This window comes from Gambusia affinis, linkage group LG17 (assembly GCF_019740435.1).
Source record: "Gambusia affinis linkage group LG17, SWU_Gaff_1.0, whole genome shotgun sequence".
Classification (NCBI taxonomy): Eukaryota; Metazoa; Chordata; class Actinopteri; order Cyprinodontiformes; family Poeciliidae; genus Gambusia; species Gambusia affinis.
In genome coordinates this window covers 16,160,979-16,177,290 of record NC_057884.1, presented here as the reverse complement: position 1 = coordinate 16,177,290, position 16,312 = coordinate 16,160,979, and the positions used below count along the sequence as shown (strand labels likewise).

Sequence of the window (16,312 nt, the reverse complement as noted above, 5' to 3'; positions counted from 1 at the left end):
TTTTTGGTTTAGTTGGATTAGTTCAACAAATTTCAAATTGGTTATTGTGTAAGAGTGTACCTTCATTAGCATGGAGATTTTAAAAAAAAGCGTGTCTGATTTTATCAACACCTTCTGCAGAGATTGATGCATTGAGCTATTTTTTTTATTTGTCATACAAGAGCTACAGTGAGCTACAAATTTCAAGATGCACTTTTTACATTACTGCAACATGCTCTCTTGAACCCACCTGCGGCAAAAGAGAATCCAATATTTTTCTGCGCAAGAAAAGATTGAGCAGCTCAGGGGCTTTTGATCAAATTTATCAGTATATTTGAGGAGCTCAATAAACCGGCCGGGATGAGAGAAAAGAAAGAGAGTAATGGGAGGCAGTTGTGCTCATTCATCTCTTCGTGTGCAGACAGAGATAGCAGGATTGCTGAAGAAAGACAGAATAAACCCAAAACATTGGCAAGGGCAGGAAGACACGAAGACACAGTGAGTAAGGCCAGTTTCTGCTCTGATTGTGTAACTGTCACTGTAACACAGAGTCAGTGCAACTGCAGAAAATCACACTCAGCTGTAGGAGTAACCGCAACGGAAATATTGTACCTTTTCCTTTAACTCTGAATAAGTGGGTGTGACAAACCTCAAGCTATCAATCAACCTTCTTGTCTAGTGAAAATAAGTTCAGTTAAGATTATTTTAGCACACACACAAAAAGGGCCGGGAGTATGATGACTGTTTCTGTACTTCCTCTCACTTCCAGCAAATCACACATTCACAGCTTCACTTAGCACTCTGTAACATCTTGTAAACACACTGTTAGACTGCGAAGCCAAGGGACACACACATTTCTATGCCAATTCAGACCTTCAATATGCGCAAATCAACATAGGAATTTGTTTCGAATATTTAAAGTAGGCGCTAACAAAGGTGTCTCTGTAGGAAAAAGCACAACAGGGACTCCAAGTGAAAATTGTTAAGTGTGAATTTTTGCATGGTTGTGAAATTTGAGATCAATATGGACATTCAGAGAGAGCATGCAGGCTTAGAGACATATAAATCAACAGTACTAAAGCCTAATTCACTCTGACAACCTCTGTCTTCCTTCATCTTTCTTCTGCATCTATATGTTTACACACCCTGTGCGGTTCTAGCACAACCCTGGTAAGAATTTTACACCCGTAACTGATAAAAAACTAAATCTGCTCACAGTGGACAAACCCCAGGAGGTTCTGTGCATCTATGTTATATTCCACTCTGCCTTCACATATATATGAGCCTGAGTAACTCCTCAGTAGTTCACTAAAATATGAACAAATAAATACAAAAATACCAACCAATAAGACAAAACAGAAACCAAAGTCCAAAGATTTACAACAATTTCTTGTTTTTGTATATTTTTACAGAAGTGCAGTAATTCTATTCTTACCACTGTTTTGAAGCATAAAGCATTTAAAAATGTTACATAATGTATTTCTTATTATTTGTTTCATCTAAATTAAATCTTTTTAAAGAAATGTTAATTATTTCAAATTATGGATATGTTAAGTATACATTATTGATTATTGCAGCAGGAATTTGATCTTACAATTAATTTTGTTGTATCTTCCCATTATGAGAATGGGATTTTAAGTTTGCTTTGTTTATAAACATGGGGCAATTCTAAAATGCACTAATATTATAACCATGACAGGCTATGTTGTTAGGATGAAGAATTGATAAAGGGTGAAATCCTGCACACTCATTTGTGGGATGCCTCCTGATGAGTTTAAATGGGCTTTTGGTGGGTTGAAGATTGCTGCTGTTTCCCCAGGAGGATTGTTATTAATTAGATGTCATGTACGAAACATTTTGTTCCAGTTAAGCCAGGAGTGGAAAGACGCATACAACATCGGCTTTCTTCAGTGTGGGCACAAGTAAAGCCTCAAACACATATGAAGCTCGTGTCCAAATTATAAAAAGCATGAGCTTTGCAAAAATGATTTCAAAATACATACTTAAGTTTGCAAGAAGATAGGATTTTGGCAGCTACACGTACAACCTCTTACCAGATTCTCAGAATGAACATAGTGTGTTTTTACTTTAAGTTAAGTTCAAGTTAAATGGTACATATACTGAATTTTAACAGAATCATTAAAGTTAATATATTTAATAAAAATGCATATGTACGTGCATAAATAAAAACTTAAGTAAACTTTCTGTTTTTCTTGTATCCTAATCGAACATAAGTCATTCAACAAGGTTGAATGACTTATGACAAAGGACTGCTCCTCAGTTTAAATCTGCAACAAATCCCATGTTAGGAACTTTTTTAACATGTTAATGGCAACAAAATAACCCAAATTAAATTTTGGATTTTGGCTGTGAGGGGAAAAGTAATAAACAGCATTCACCCCCCTCCTTCCCCAAATGACCCCACAGCAGACAGGGGTATTTATTAAATTCCGCTCTGACAGCCAGCCATGCACAAACAGCACCCACATATACATGCAAATTATTGTGTGTGTGCTGCTTCTCAAGCAGGAGAAGTGGACAAAGCTGGAAAAAAGGTTTTTAAAACAATAAATTCCTGACTAAAATTTTATCTTATTAAAACTGTGAAGGAAGAACTTTCTTTGGTTTATCTTATCATAAAAAATAGCCCTTTCAAAATATTGTATTGTATTGAGGTTCGGCACAGCATGTAGCTTTATAGTAAAACACTAGGACTCATTTATTCTTCTTGTAATACTGGAATATTTCCACCCATTTCTTTTGGGTGGAAATATTAGGGACTGAACATAAATCCAACTCTGTAAGAATGTCTGCAGCCATAAGTATACTGAGAATATCACTGTTGCTGTGGTAATGGGACTGCAATGCTCTGCTTGGGTTTATAAAAAACACAAATGTTTATTCTTGCATTAAAAATGTATTTGTTAAAAATAAGTAGAAAAATAAATAAATAACATCCATATAATCATTGCAAGGTAGAGGGTTGTCGACCTCCATTGGTCACTGGGCAAAAAGCAGGGTACACTCAAGCAGGGTCATAGTTCATCACACAGAAGCATAAAGACATGAAATAATAAATACACAGAGACACCAAAAGGGAAAGTGGCCATTTCATCTACCATGAATGTTCCTGGATGATGGAAGAAAGCTGGAATATCCCATGCAGCTATGAAATATCAAAACCACACACAAAAGACTCTGGCTGGGATTCATTCCTCAAATCTTCTGTAAGGCAACAAAGTTAGCAACTTGATGACAGACTATCAAAAATATCAATTAATATAAGATCCTAAGTTTCCGTAACATGCCACTGCTGTGATTGTTTAGTCATTCCTCTCTCACATACCCCAAGAGAGAAATAAGAATCAATGAGTATAGGTTTCTGCAGGTCATAGCTTCAAAAAACTGCACATCAAGAATAGGTCACAACATTCTTACCCCTGTCTTTCTAAATGTAACAAATCCCAAATTATCTGTATTGTAACATTCAAAAGATATTTGAGCAAAATAAAGGAAGGCTGGTTTGCTAACTGCAGATTGCAATTTACTGAACATAGAGTTGTTTTCAACATATTTCAACATAGGACACACAGGCAAGGTTAATGGCAACTTTTAGAGGACTGTAAACTGACACTGTACATCCCCACTTAAGGAATTGGCTGAGAAAAGGAGGATCATTTTAGAGGATTTATAGAGTAGCATTAGCCACAGCAGTATGATATATATTTCCCAGACTCTGCCCTCTGAAGGGCTTACTGTAGCAGGCGTTCATCTTTACACAAGGGCATGACTTGAGACACACTAGATCTGCAGCCAAACACTAGTTTCCTTGGCAAACTGTTTAAAGAAGCATTCTAAAATCAGCCATTTATAATGTTCTTTATACTCGGTCTTGCTTTTGGTTTACAACACAAACATGACATCAGGCAAGGGAAGCTGACCCATTTATATGTCTAGGGCAAATTTTCCCATTTATAGTGATGGTGTATTAGCAATGCAGTCAGCGTAATGTCATCAATAGATTATTCATCACATCCTTTTAAAATATTCCCCTTGTTGTCTCAAAGCAATATCAACTGGGATTCCCTCAGCCTATTGGTTGAATGTGTCTCTACAGGTGCCTCATGTATAAAACATAGATGTGTGGTAAATAGAATTAAAGTGCAAAGTATTGTGCACCCTTGTTCAGATGTGAACACACACGCAAGTCTGTTGCAGTCACACGACCCCCGAGGTCATTTCTACAATGTAAACTGTGGCTGCAGATGGCAGTGGGTACCATCAAAACAGTGAAGCGTGAATGGACATTTACATGTGTACGTGTTAGGAAGGGCAGGAGCTTAAAATGGTTGCATAACTAAAATTACAGATGCCTCAAGCTCTAATGAACCCACGTTTCAGACCTTTCATCTGAATCCTAAACATTCACAGTTTACCAAGGTTGGCGAGAACTAAACAATAAATATGAAAGTGACACACACCAATAAGTGCATATCACTTTAAGTGTGTGCTACTGAGATTGAAGAAAGGGAATTAAGAAAGACTGACATAAAAGAGAATAATAAGATATTTATCAAAAGGATAATAATAGCTTAAATTCACCATCATTGTGGATGACTGAACTGCTGATGTGTTTTAGATCATTGTCCTGCTACATAACTGAAATGCAATTGAGTGCAAGGTCACCCACTAATGGTTGGACTTTCTCCTTCAGGAATTCCTGCAAAAGACCAAAATTTATGACTTCATCAATTACCACAAATCATCCACGTTCTGCAGCAAAGCAACGACATCCATGTTGGCACGCTGTTCAATATGTGGTTTAAAAAGCAGATGGAGACATCAAACTGAAAAACAGCAAATGTGTAATCTCTGAAAACTAAGTCTTTTATGCACTGGGACAAATCCAGCAAATACTGGTCAAAGAAGCTGAGGGATGTGTCAACCATCAGTGGAATATCAGTTTCACAGTTTATATCACTATGGAAATCGCTTTGTTGATATGGAAATAGAATGTTGTGTTTGGCCGACTAATTTTGGTACTCAATAATTTCAACAAAATTCAGTTGTTTTGGCAAGCAAGCTCAAATATTATCTTAAAATCAGTTGCAGGTTCATTTGTCTCGTATATGTTGCCATAAAACTGGCTTGTTTCTTGGGGTTAGGAGACTTTTTGGGTCTGAATGACTCATAGGTTAGAAGTGAGTTGCTTAACAAACAAAGACCATACAAATAGTAAGAATATGAGAAAAATCTGTCAATGTTCAAAGAAAGTTGAGTAGGCATAAAAAAGTCAGAAAAAAACACATTAAAATCAGCTGAAAGCATTGGCCATACACCCCGAATACCCCACCACTTATAAGCAAAAATAAAAATGTCTAATAAATTTTATAAATTCATTTTTGCTACCTATTTTTATGTATAAACTTTTCTTAGAAGCTTTCATTGTTTTTAATAAATAAATAAATCTGCTGCTCAATTCAAGAACTTCCTGGGATATGAAGTCTAAGCGTGTGCAGCACAGGTTGTCAGCATTTCTGTGACTGAGCAGAAGAAAGGTCAGTTTTTAAAGCATGGAGGAGTGTGAGGAACTGGCAGGAAGAGAACGCTGCTACAGGTCAGGAAAGATAATTATTTTCTCAACATGGGGACATGTTCACCTTAACCTCAATTCAGTCACATATTTGCACTTGGCTAAGTGCTATATGCATATCTCAAACAATGTTTGCTTAAGCTAATTTTCTTGGAGAATTAAAACTTACTTGGGAGGGAAAGTTAATGGTTTCAGTAGGCAAATCATCTCAGAACAAGAGCAACATTATAGAAGCATCTTTGAAAATTAGATTGATTACTCATTCATCTTCACACATTTATTCGAACAGCTACAATATAGGTATGGGGGTGTCATTTACATAACCAAACACCTTTTTCAAGCATTAATGATGACAACCTCAAACAAAATTCCTTTCTTAAGGCTTTTTTATTATGCTTCTGAGTCACATTTAGAGACATTAGCATCATCATCAGTTCAATTAGATTTTAATTCACCCACCCACACCATGACCTTCCCAACCAGAACAGCGTTCTGACCCTCAGGAGGGAGAATGTTCACTGAGTGAAAAGTCACCAGTTTTTCTCTTTTGTTGGTTTTAGCGATGAGAGTATTCAGCAGTGTTTTAAATGTTGCTGTTTGCATTACACATTTAGAGAGTGCATATTGACACTATTCATCCTTACTATGATTCCCCACAGGCTTTCTTGCAGGATAACATTGAAGCCAAACAGCTTTCCAAGTTGTACAAGAGGTATACAGAGAGAGAAACAAAAGTAAAATCAAAAGTAAGAGGTTTTTCTGCAGAGTAATACTGACCACAGTACCTAGCATTTCTGGCTGTCTGCCAGACATGCTGGTCTTAAGACTCATTTTTGGAATCACACAGATGTATGTCCACATTTTGTATGTATATAAATGTGGAGTAAAATTAAGTGTCTTGTCTCTAAGTACACCATCAACACCCACACACAAGAAAACCGCTTTGGAATAGCTGACCACTTCACGTACAGCTCTGTCATATGAGTATGCAGTCCCTTCAGTATGTTTAAATATTTCATATTTAAATACTGTCCATTCAGCACTTCTGAACTTTTCAATTTGTTTCTTAAAATGGAAATAGATTTCAAAAACTTGATTGTATTTAATTTTTTTTTTCCAGCTATCAGCAAATAAACCACTATTCACTGCAATCTGAAAAAGATAAGAAAAACATTTCTAAAATAATGTGAAGGATATTTGTAACATACAAAAAAAAATAGGAAAAACAAGAAAGAAAGATTTCGCAAACTTTAAATGATCCAACGAGGTGACCCAGCTGGACCGTGTATGTAAAACTCTTCAGGGAAAACCATCATCTTCCCTACGGTAAGTGTGCATAGCACTGAATTTAATGTGTGATGTAAATGCAGACCTCAGGAGCAAGAATGCGAGAATGACACTAGCCTCCACAGAAGTGGGCAGTGAAGCTTTAAGTCTCATTGATGCCACAACAGATTTGACGCGAGGAGGACCCATTGTTCCCGGAGGACAAACAGAGGATATCAGAAAGGCGTAAAATAAGTTCTGAAGAAGATCGGAATAATTCTAATGAAGAGCCTGGAAGCTGGTAAGGGATTACATGTGCTTGGATGGGCCTTCGTGCTCACATAATGCTTGGATGGGCCTTCGTGCGCAGAACACGCATACTCGAATAGACACAGACAAGTCAGCATACAAACTCTCAAGCAGACACAATTCCCATAAAGCTCTCACTAAAACAAAAAGTCACATGGAAGTAGGCAAGCACATACGTCGGCAAGAAATGCACATCGCTCTCAGTTTGGTTCTCTCATAGACATAAACATCTGGTTTCCACATATACACAATCGCATGACCCCAATCTGAAGGGAAACACACTGCACAAGTGGTAAATAATTTATATGTGACCTTATTGCACAGTTAGCAGTACAGTAGGCTAGGAGAGGCATAGTGGAGTAGGTGCTTTCACAGCCACAAAACCTAATTTCATTAGACGTTCAAATATATTCTTAAAAAGTGTTTTCTAATAACCACCCTAGACATAAGGGATGTGAAAATGTTTTTTGTTTTGTACTCTTGAGCAGATGCCTCTCCCTTTATTTGATCTGAGCAGAACAAACAAAAGCGCTCAGAGAATATGTTACGCTAGTGTTGGCCTCCTTCCACTGCCAGAAAAGCTCAGAATTCATTATAATATTGTAGCTCTTACCCATCATGCACTAGGCAGGGAAGCTCTCTCTAGTACACTCCTGAATTGCTGAGTCTATAGGGAGCAATCATGTAAGATCTTTAGCAAATTAAAAAGTGTTGATACCCCATGAGCTTTCTGAATTTTTTTTGTCACAGCTGCAAACTTTAATATATATTATTGGGATTTTGTGTAAAATTTGTAATTAACTTTGAATTGGAATTAAAGGAAACATAGTTTCAATTGTTCTGCAAATGAAAATCTGAAAAGCATGCCAAATTGTTTTTAGACCACTTGACCTGATGCCCCTAAATAATATCACTTTATTAGTAACCAAAATCCAACAATTTGACATATCTGTCCATCCAACATAGTTTAAACATGGTTTAAACGAATGGTTTTTAAGGACTCTTCTTAAATTCACAGGAACTCTAGCAGAAATGCATTTTATCAGCATATTAGCCACATCAACTTTAAATTTCTTATCAATCCCACAATATTAAACTAAAATCACAAGTTTTACCCAGAACATTTGTCAAGAACAAGCCAAAAGAACAGACCGATCACATTTTCTTCTTGCAGTTCTAGTATATATTGGCCTTAGAAGTGAAATCTTTGCATAAATAAATGATCTTTTCCTCTTCATAATAGAAAAATATTAAGTCACATGTGCCTTAAAATTATAATCATATTGCAACATGGAATTAAGATAAAAAAAAAAAAAACATAAACACAAAACACTGAATAGGAGTAACTCATAAGTCTCTGCTGAGCAGGACTCAATAACACAGAGCAATAAGTGACTGTTACAAGAGCACAGGTCCTGTCATGTCACCTTTCCTTCCTGACATGGTGTACTCCTCTCCCCCTTTCCCTTCTCTCCATTTAGTTGCTCTTTGTGTTCCCTCCACTGTAGGCTTCTGTCCTAATCATTCAAGTCATTCCAGGAGCAAAACACTGGGGACTAAATGAAAGAGAAGAGTGAAAGAAGATGGAGTCAATGACAGAGACACAAGACAGGAAGTATTTAGGTAAGAGACTGTGTTCAGGTGGTTATTTAGAGGGATAAAAAGTCCTGACTGTGAGAGAAATGCGTAATCAGGAAGGGAGAGGAAGGGGGAAAAAAACCAAAACAAACAATTAGAAAGGACACAGAAAGAGAACGTTAGTGATGTGGAATTAAACACACCATTATCAGCATGCTCATTTGCCTAAGGACTCACCTTGCCTGTCAGTGTCATGCTGGCATCATGGAGCAAAATAAAATGAAAATGACATTTTTGAAGGCAAATATTTTTGAAACTACTAAGCTACACACATTAAGTGAATCTGATTATCAAAAAATAGCAAAAGTATTGTTTTGAACATCTTGATTACAAATCCACTGCAGATTTGAAATAAGACACTTTAAATTTACATGATCTTTTTGTCCTGGTTTTAGAATGATAAATGGTCTGACTGAGGTGAAAATGTTAAAAATGTTGTTTTACAACAGTCTCACAGTAACACATGATATGATATCAGTTCTGCTTTAAAGACAGCTGCTCTCGTTGGCAATGTCCATGTAGCATAATTCTTAAAAAGAAATTTGAATTAGCAAAAATCTGCATTGGTAGAGAAACAAAACAACTTTTATTCCAAGAATTAATCTATTTGTGTATTGCTTAGATCACTGTGTTTCAGTGATGCACTTGCAGTGAAAAACAAACTGTTGTTTACTTAAAGAAAGTCATTTTTGAAGTCTAGTAGAAAGGCTTTTGCTGTATATCACATACAGGTGACATACAGCTTTAAAAGGCTGTCTACAGAGGCTGTGAAAGTGTGCAGGCCAGTATTTTTTAGGATGATATAAAAGTATTACAGAATGGACACTGCCCAACTTTAATATGCACCCCAATCAACCTTTAGAGTCAGAAAGGCTTTGGCTGATGTTTAATTAAACAAGAAGCATGTGTGATAAATAGTAAATACTCATAACATCAAATAAGTTGATCTGAATAAAAGATGTGTAAGTCAGGTAAAAAGCTGGAAAAGTAGCACCGTGTATTCAGTAATAATAAGTGGTATCTTTGTCGGACTCCCTTTACTTCCTCTCATTTTCCTTGTCTGCCCCACCTTTTTTTTTCTTTTGCCTTCTCCCACTGCAGTGCTTTGTCTCTCCTTTATAAAACTTCTGTGCAACTTTAGAATCTGCCAAGAAATGTGAGGAGGAAATGTTTCAATCTCTGCTCCCCCCACCAGCTGAGCAACAATGCTTTTTGGAGGGGGACTTCTTGCTAGCAATCAATACAGCATTCACTCACATTCAGGCACGTGTTCTCATCCTGAGTACACACACATCGCATATATATATATATACAGCAGTAGTCCCGGCAAAGGGAGGGGTTTGATGGGGGTTGCCATAGAAACTGCTTTCCTTCAGATCGGAGCAAGGATGATAAAGAAGTAGCAATGAAATATCACGTGCAAAACATATCTGATGATACCTTTTGAACTGCGTGAATGAAAGCTGGCAAACAAGCAGTGCAAACAAAAGCCGTCTGAGTCATTGGGGTCTGTACAACCCAGCTGTCATTGGGCAAGAGGCGGGAAGCAACCTGGACAGTTTGTCAGTTTATCACACGGCTAACAGAAATCCACACTGGAGGAACAACACTTACTCCTGCTGCCAATTTAGAAACCATTATTAACAGAAAGAAATGCCTGTTATTAGCCAAGGAAGTTCAAATTTAAACCAGGGACAAATATGCTTGTATACTTCATACTGCTTCTTAAATTTTTTGCACAACTACACATTTAGGTTTCACTTTTGTTCATTGCTTTTTAATGCGTATCTGTGCATTAAAAGATTTTTTATTGTTATTTTGGTGTTGATGCACCAAAATTTTCCCAATGATGGACATTTAAGTGATTGTTCAACTCTATTCTATGTAATTACTGGCTTGTGTTTTCACATCCCCTCAAAGCTGTCGCGACTGGGATTACTGCAGCACCTGCGTGTTTTGGTCTCTTTTGGCTGCCAGGTTTCGTGTTTATCTCAAGAGAGGAGCCGGAGAGAAATTCAGTCATGGGACTGAAAACACATGTTTCATTTTGCCCATTTTCTCTCTTTTCACTCTTTTCTTCTCACCCTCAGGCGTCAGACTGGGAATCAGTTGCCACAGTAAACCAGGGTGATGCATAGGGATAAAGGAGTGGAAACAGAATAAGATTAAAGGGGTCTGGTGAAAATTGCAAGAGGGGCAAAATTTAAACAATAGGACTTTTCAGGTTAGATGAAAAAATAGTATATATATATATATATATATATATATATATATATATATTATATATATATATATATATATATATATATATATATATATATATATATATATATATATATATATATATATACATATTAGGTGAAAAAAGAGCTGAGGTACTAAGAAATGAGATATAAGCAGAGCTGTTGTGCAAGCACTGTTTCCATCTCTTTTACATATAGTATTTCTCCTTTGGCGTGTCAACCACCCACACAGGAGATATTATAACGCTTATGAGTACACACTGTTGGAACACCTTTCCCACTTCTAAATGACATACAGCCAAAATATGTGAAAAATGAATTGGTTTTGAGGTTTTATAATGACCACTTTGATGTTGATAGTAGCTTTATCAGTTGCAATGATGCACTTTAGTGTGTAATATGTAACAGTTTGTATAGATGAGACTTATTTAATGATTGGTATTGGAATACCAGAACGAACATAACTCCTAGTGTCGTTTTTTTTTTTTACCAGCTGCATCTTTTTACTCACACACAGAGCAGAATACTATTTACATGTGTCAAGCTAATAATATTGGCATTCTATTTCTTGTCACCTGAATCTGTTTCCTTCGTAATAAGTCTTGCCACAACAGCGCCCACAAACATTACACCACATTAGTGCTAAAGGAAGAAGTCATTATGCTGTCTGATTTAATTGTACAACTTATGAATTGATACAAAAAGCTTTTGTGGAGCATACCATGTTTACTTCCACAAAAATGGGGCGCTGCACAGCTGGATCACCAGTTGTTAAAGTTTACAGCATAAATGCAAAACATAAAGTTTCAGAAGCAGGTAGGCAATATTTTCAGTTTTGTCTCCAGATGATGAACTGAAACCATACTGAAATATGTAGTGAGCTAAATTGTCAACAAGTCATAAAAAACACGGGGTAAATATGCTAACTTTAGCTTATCAATTCAGCAAATTGTTCAAAGTAAAAATGTTGTTTGTAGAGTTTATTGAGGACTGTGGCTGTATATGTTAAGTTGGAGATACCTGAGCAAAAAATAATAAAGCTTGATGATTGTTTATATCAAGCTTTATATTATAACAAACTCTAGCATATTCCATCTGCTCAGCAGAAACCCCTCTAGGTACAAAATATCTGTTATTGTGAAGGAAAAAAAGGATCCTAAAAGTCATGTGCTGTGTTAAATGTAACAGAATAACATTACTAATATAGATTATGTATTACTGCTAAAACAATGTGTTTATTCGCTATACTGTAAAGTTATGTGAATTTCAAGCACATGTGGCATAAATTTGAATGAAATATCAGACTGGGACTTAAAATCAGCAAATTTATCCTCTTGAATGACTCGGATAGTTCTCTAAGACAAGTACACAACTAGTTCAGCTTTACAATTGCAGTGAGAAACAACAAAAAATGGTCTACAGTCGGAAAAATATAGATTTTTTATAGATATAATTCTATGTTTTGAAGCAATCATGTATTTAGTTTTCACATAAATAAATCTTAACAAACACCAAAGCTTGACTCCATTGACTTTTATAGCATTAAGTTATTTTTATATTTATAAAGAAGTGGAAAGACATCTAGTACAAAAAAAAAAAAACATTATTGATTGCTGTTGTATGCTCATAGAAGAATGTTCCATTTTGTTTGCCGAGACACAGGCGTCACTTCTCAGTATTAATCTACAGTTCAGAAATACAAACAATGCAATCCTTCAAAATGACATGCAGCTGAGTCAACAGTCCTTAAAATCTGTTTCAGCAAAATGTGAAAATTGTACCTGAATTGAACGCATCGTTCTATCGGGATATAAAAGATTTAGCTGGTCAGAGTATACCTGAAGCGTCATGAGCAGCTCCACATACAAAACTCCAAAGGGCTGGGTGGGAACATTAACCCACATCACTGAGAGGGTTAATGTTCAACACCAGCACCTGACAACCCTTTAGTAGTCAGAAACCAGGAAAAGCTCAAGTTACCAGCGCCAATAACGCCCAAGCACACACTACATCAATTTGTTTGAGTAAGCATCAAACATTTGTCTTTCTCTCTGCATCCCTAAATGATCATGTCAGCTTTTCCATCAGGATTTTACTGATGGAAAACATTATCGCTCATTGTCACTCACAAAAATGCTTCATTAATCTACAGTGTATAAGAAATCCCAGGAGACACAAACATTAGCCAAAAAATACACTAACCCAATAGACTCATACACTACAACCCCACCCCTCATCCCTCCAACACACACACACACATACTCCGCACACACCCACACATCTACAAACAGGTGGCTCGGCTTCAGTCAAGAAACAGCAAAGCTGGATGTTGCTTTCTCCTCATTTAGCCCAGAGAAAAGAGAAAATGTGCAAATCCTCCTCTCCATTCCACCTCACTGTGCACATCTGTCTCCTCCTGCAGCTACTGCATACACAGGTTTTCCCCAGCTGCTTGCTATGCTAACCCCGTGCACTATATTTAGGACTCAATAGAGCTAGATCTAAGACAAACACACTGGGGCACAATGATGCAGAGACAAACAGCAGCACAAAAAGAGGTTTGTATTTACCGTGTGTGCTGGCTAGCACAGGAGCATCTTTACTGAGGAGTCGCTCCCTCCTTCCTCCTTGCTGTAGTCTCTTCCCTTCTTCCGTGCTCTGTATGGGTGGGGAATTGTCAAACGGCTGCAGCAGCAGCAGCAGCAGCAGCAGCTCTGGGTTCTCTCTCTCTCCTCCTTTTCCTCCGCCCCCTCTCCACACACTCTTTTCCTATCCTCTCTTTGCTTTCACTATCTCCCCACCCCCAAAGACCCTCCTCCTTAACACCCTTCCTTAATCATCTTCTACAAGCATTCTCCTTCCTCTGCCCACTTTCCTCCTTTCTCTTTCGAACAATGTATAGAAAGCTGCGTAAATCCACTCAACTGAATTAATCAGCTCTCTCCACTGTCACAAACATCAGTGACATCAGAGAGCCTCAGCCACATGTAAAGTTATCAAGGAGATCTGAAAAGCTGGACAGTGTACAGTGCAGTGGAAAAGGATTTGTCTCCTTACAGATTTATTCTATCTCTTCTTTTTTTGACACACTTAAATGTTTTAGATAATCGAACAAATTGCTATTTCAGACAAAATTAACATAAAGAAAAGAGAGTTTTCAAGTGATAATTTTATGTATAATGGTAAAAAAGATAATTTAACCAAACTAACCTGGCCCTATAAGGAAAAGTAATTGCCTGATAAATGTTTGGGGTAGCCTTAGCAGCAATCACTGTGGGATTCTATGTAAATACAATTATCATTTAAAATAGCATTTTGAATTTGCTCAAATTATCTTTGAAATTTATTTTCCAAACTTAAACATGTGTGACAAAAACCAAAATCAGAATGAATCTTTAAGGGTGCTAATACATTATCAAGTACGAGAGATAGGACATGGAGGCCGACTGCTAAGTAGAGCTACCATTTTCTGCTCTCTTTCTTAATTCATGTCTTCCCCATTCATTTAAATTGCTGTTGACAGATGACATTACTCAGTTCAACTTAAGCTGGTAAGTTTTTAAAATTTGTTTTGCAACATCTAAAACCTCTTACTCTTCGATTCTAAAGATAGAACATAAATAGACACTATAAATAAAGAAACTATAAATAGCTAAATTAAGACATGTTTCTTCATTTTAAGAGTTTTCTTTTAGTATGTTTAATGTAGACCCTTCCTGAGTGTCTCTCTACTTTTCACTTGATTGGCTTATGAAGATACACAACTGTAAATGCTGATCCAGCATTGCCTTTCTGAGCTTTTGATACTACAGTGTAATTCATGTGAGCTCAGCCCATGTTCTCACAGATTTTTGATTCTCAATGTCTCAATATTTGCCAACACCAATAAGATTTCACATTTCCCTCATAACCAAAAGCATATGACAAAAAAAAAAAAAACATCCAAAGCCCAGCAAACCACTAAAATCCTGTTTAGTTTGTTGAATAAAAATAATCTAGAGCAGCTTGAGGGAATCAGACCGAGGAGGATTTTCAGTATTAATTCAGAGTCAGATGAAATTGGAATTTGTTTTGCAAACCTGCAGGGAAAATGTAGGAAAGTTGAAACTTTCAGACACTTTATTTGCTGATCAGAAGAAATACAACCAAAAAATGACGTCCATATTTGCTTTGGCACTGTTAGAACTTTATTTGTCTCAGACTGAGTATGCAGAAGATTGCACTGCACTAATTAGATACTCCCCTTGGCAGGACAAATAGTTGAAGTGAATAACATAGTAAAATATCTGGACATGCTCTACTGTGACCTGGTTGTAAGCAGAGCTTCAAAAAAGAAGAAACATGAGTAAAAGTGAAAAACAGAGCAGACAAATTATTGAAAAGTGTGTTCAGACTGAACAGGCTGTTCATCATCTGATCAAAAATGAAAGACCATATCCCTAAAAATTCAAAATCTTCTCATAAATTGGGTGTATTTCCTAAAATATAGTTTATGTGATGTGAGAAATTGTCTGATAATCTGAACCAAAAGACAAAAACAGATGAAATCTGTGAAGGGACAAATATAATGACATGATAGCCATATTACACTTGAACCTGGTGTAGATTCTAATTTTACAAATCAGTGCAATACTTTTTACCCTTATAAATGACATGGAACTATATAATGTCTTATTATTATTATTATTATTATTATTATTATTATTATTATTATTATTATTAAAAGCACCGCTAACATGTTCATTATCAAATAACATATCTTTCAGTTTATACAGCGTCATATTATACCTACATATTTACAAAATAGTTAAATTTATTTTGGGGCACTTTATAAGGCTAAAAAGCACAATTTAAACTTTTGTTTTCAATCTAAAATAACATGTTACACCACCAGGGCAAATTGTGAAGTGGAATGATTTCATCTTTATTCTTTTCTAAGTGTCACTTCACTTTTTCACAGATTTTAGTCATTAACTACAACATGGCACACACTTGCTATCACACTGCCTACACTGCTTTGTCAGAGTGAGTAATTATATCATACTGACATCAGCTTATATGCAGTGACTCATGCATATTTTTTCATGTATGTGCGAGCGTGGTTAAATTGCAGCTGCCCCCTTAAAATGATTTAATCCGGTTAAAAGGATTAACAATTAATCCAAGAGGGCCCTACATTTTGACACTGCCACATTTTAGCACGTCTGACTTGTAATACAACATGTTTAGTTTTAGCTTTAAAGGTATGGAATTCAGCCTCTTTAAAGATAACGTGTACTGGCAC

The 16,312-nt window shown here is 36.4% G+C and overlaps 1 protein-coding gene across 18 annotated transcripts in view; it reads right to left on the bottom strand.

Annotated features, from left to right (window-relative positions):
• Positions 1 to 16,312, bottom strand: part of rimbp2a (RIMS binding protein 2a) — a 65,567-nt gene that overhangs the window by 33,969 nt on the left and 15,286 nt on the right. Inside the window, exon 1 of one of the 18 annotated variants that reach the window (XM_044095761.1) lies at positions 13,599 to 13,716. The exons of the other annotated variants lie outside the window; for them this stretch is intronic. The gene's annotated coding sequence lies outside the window, so the exon portion shown is untranslated. Of the gene's footprint in view, positions 1 to 13,598; positions 13,717 to 16,312 lie in introns of those variants that run through there. 18 annotated transcript variants of the gene reach the window in all.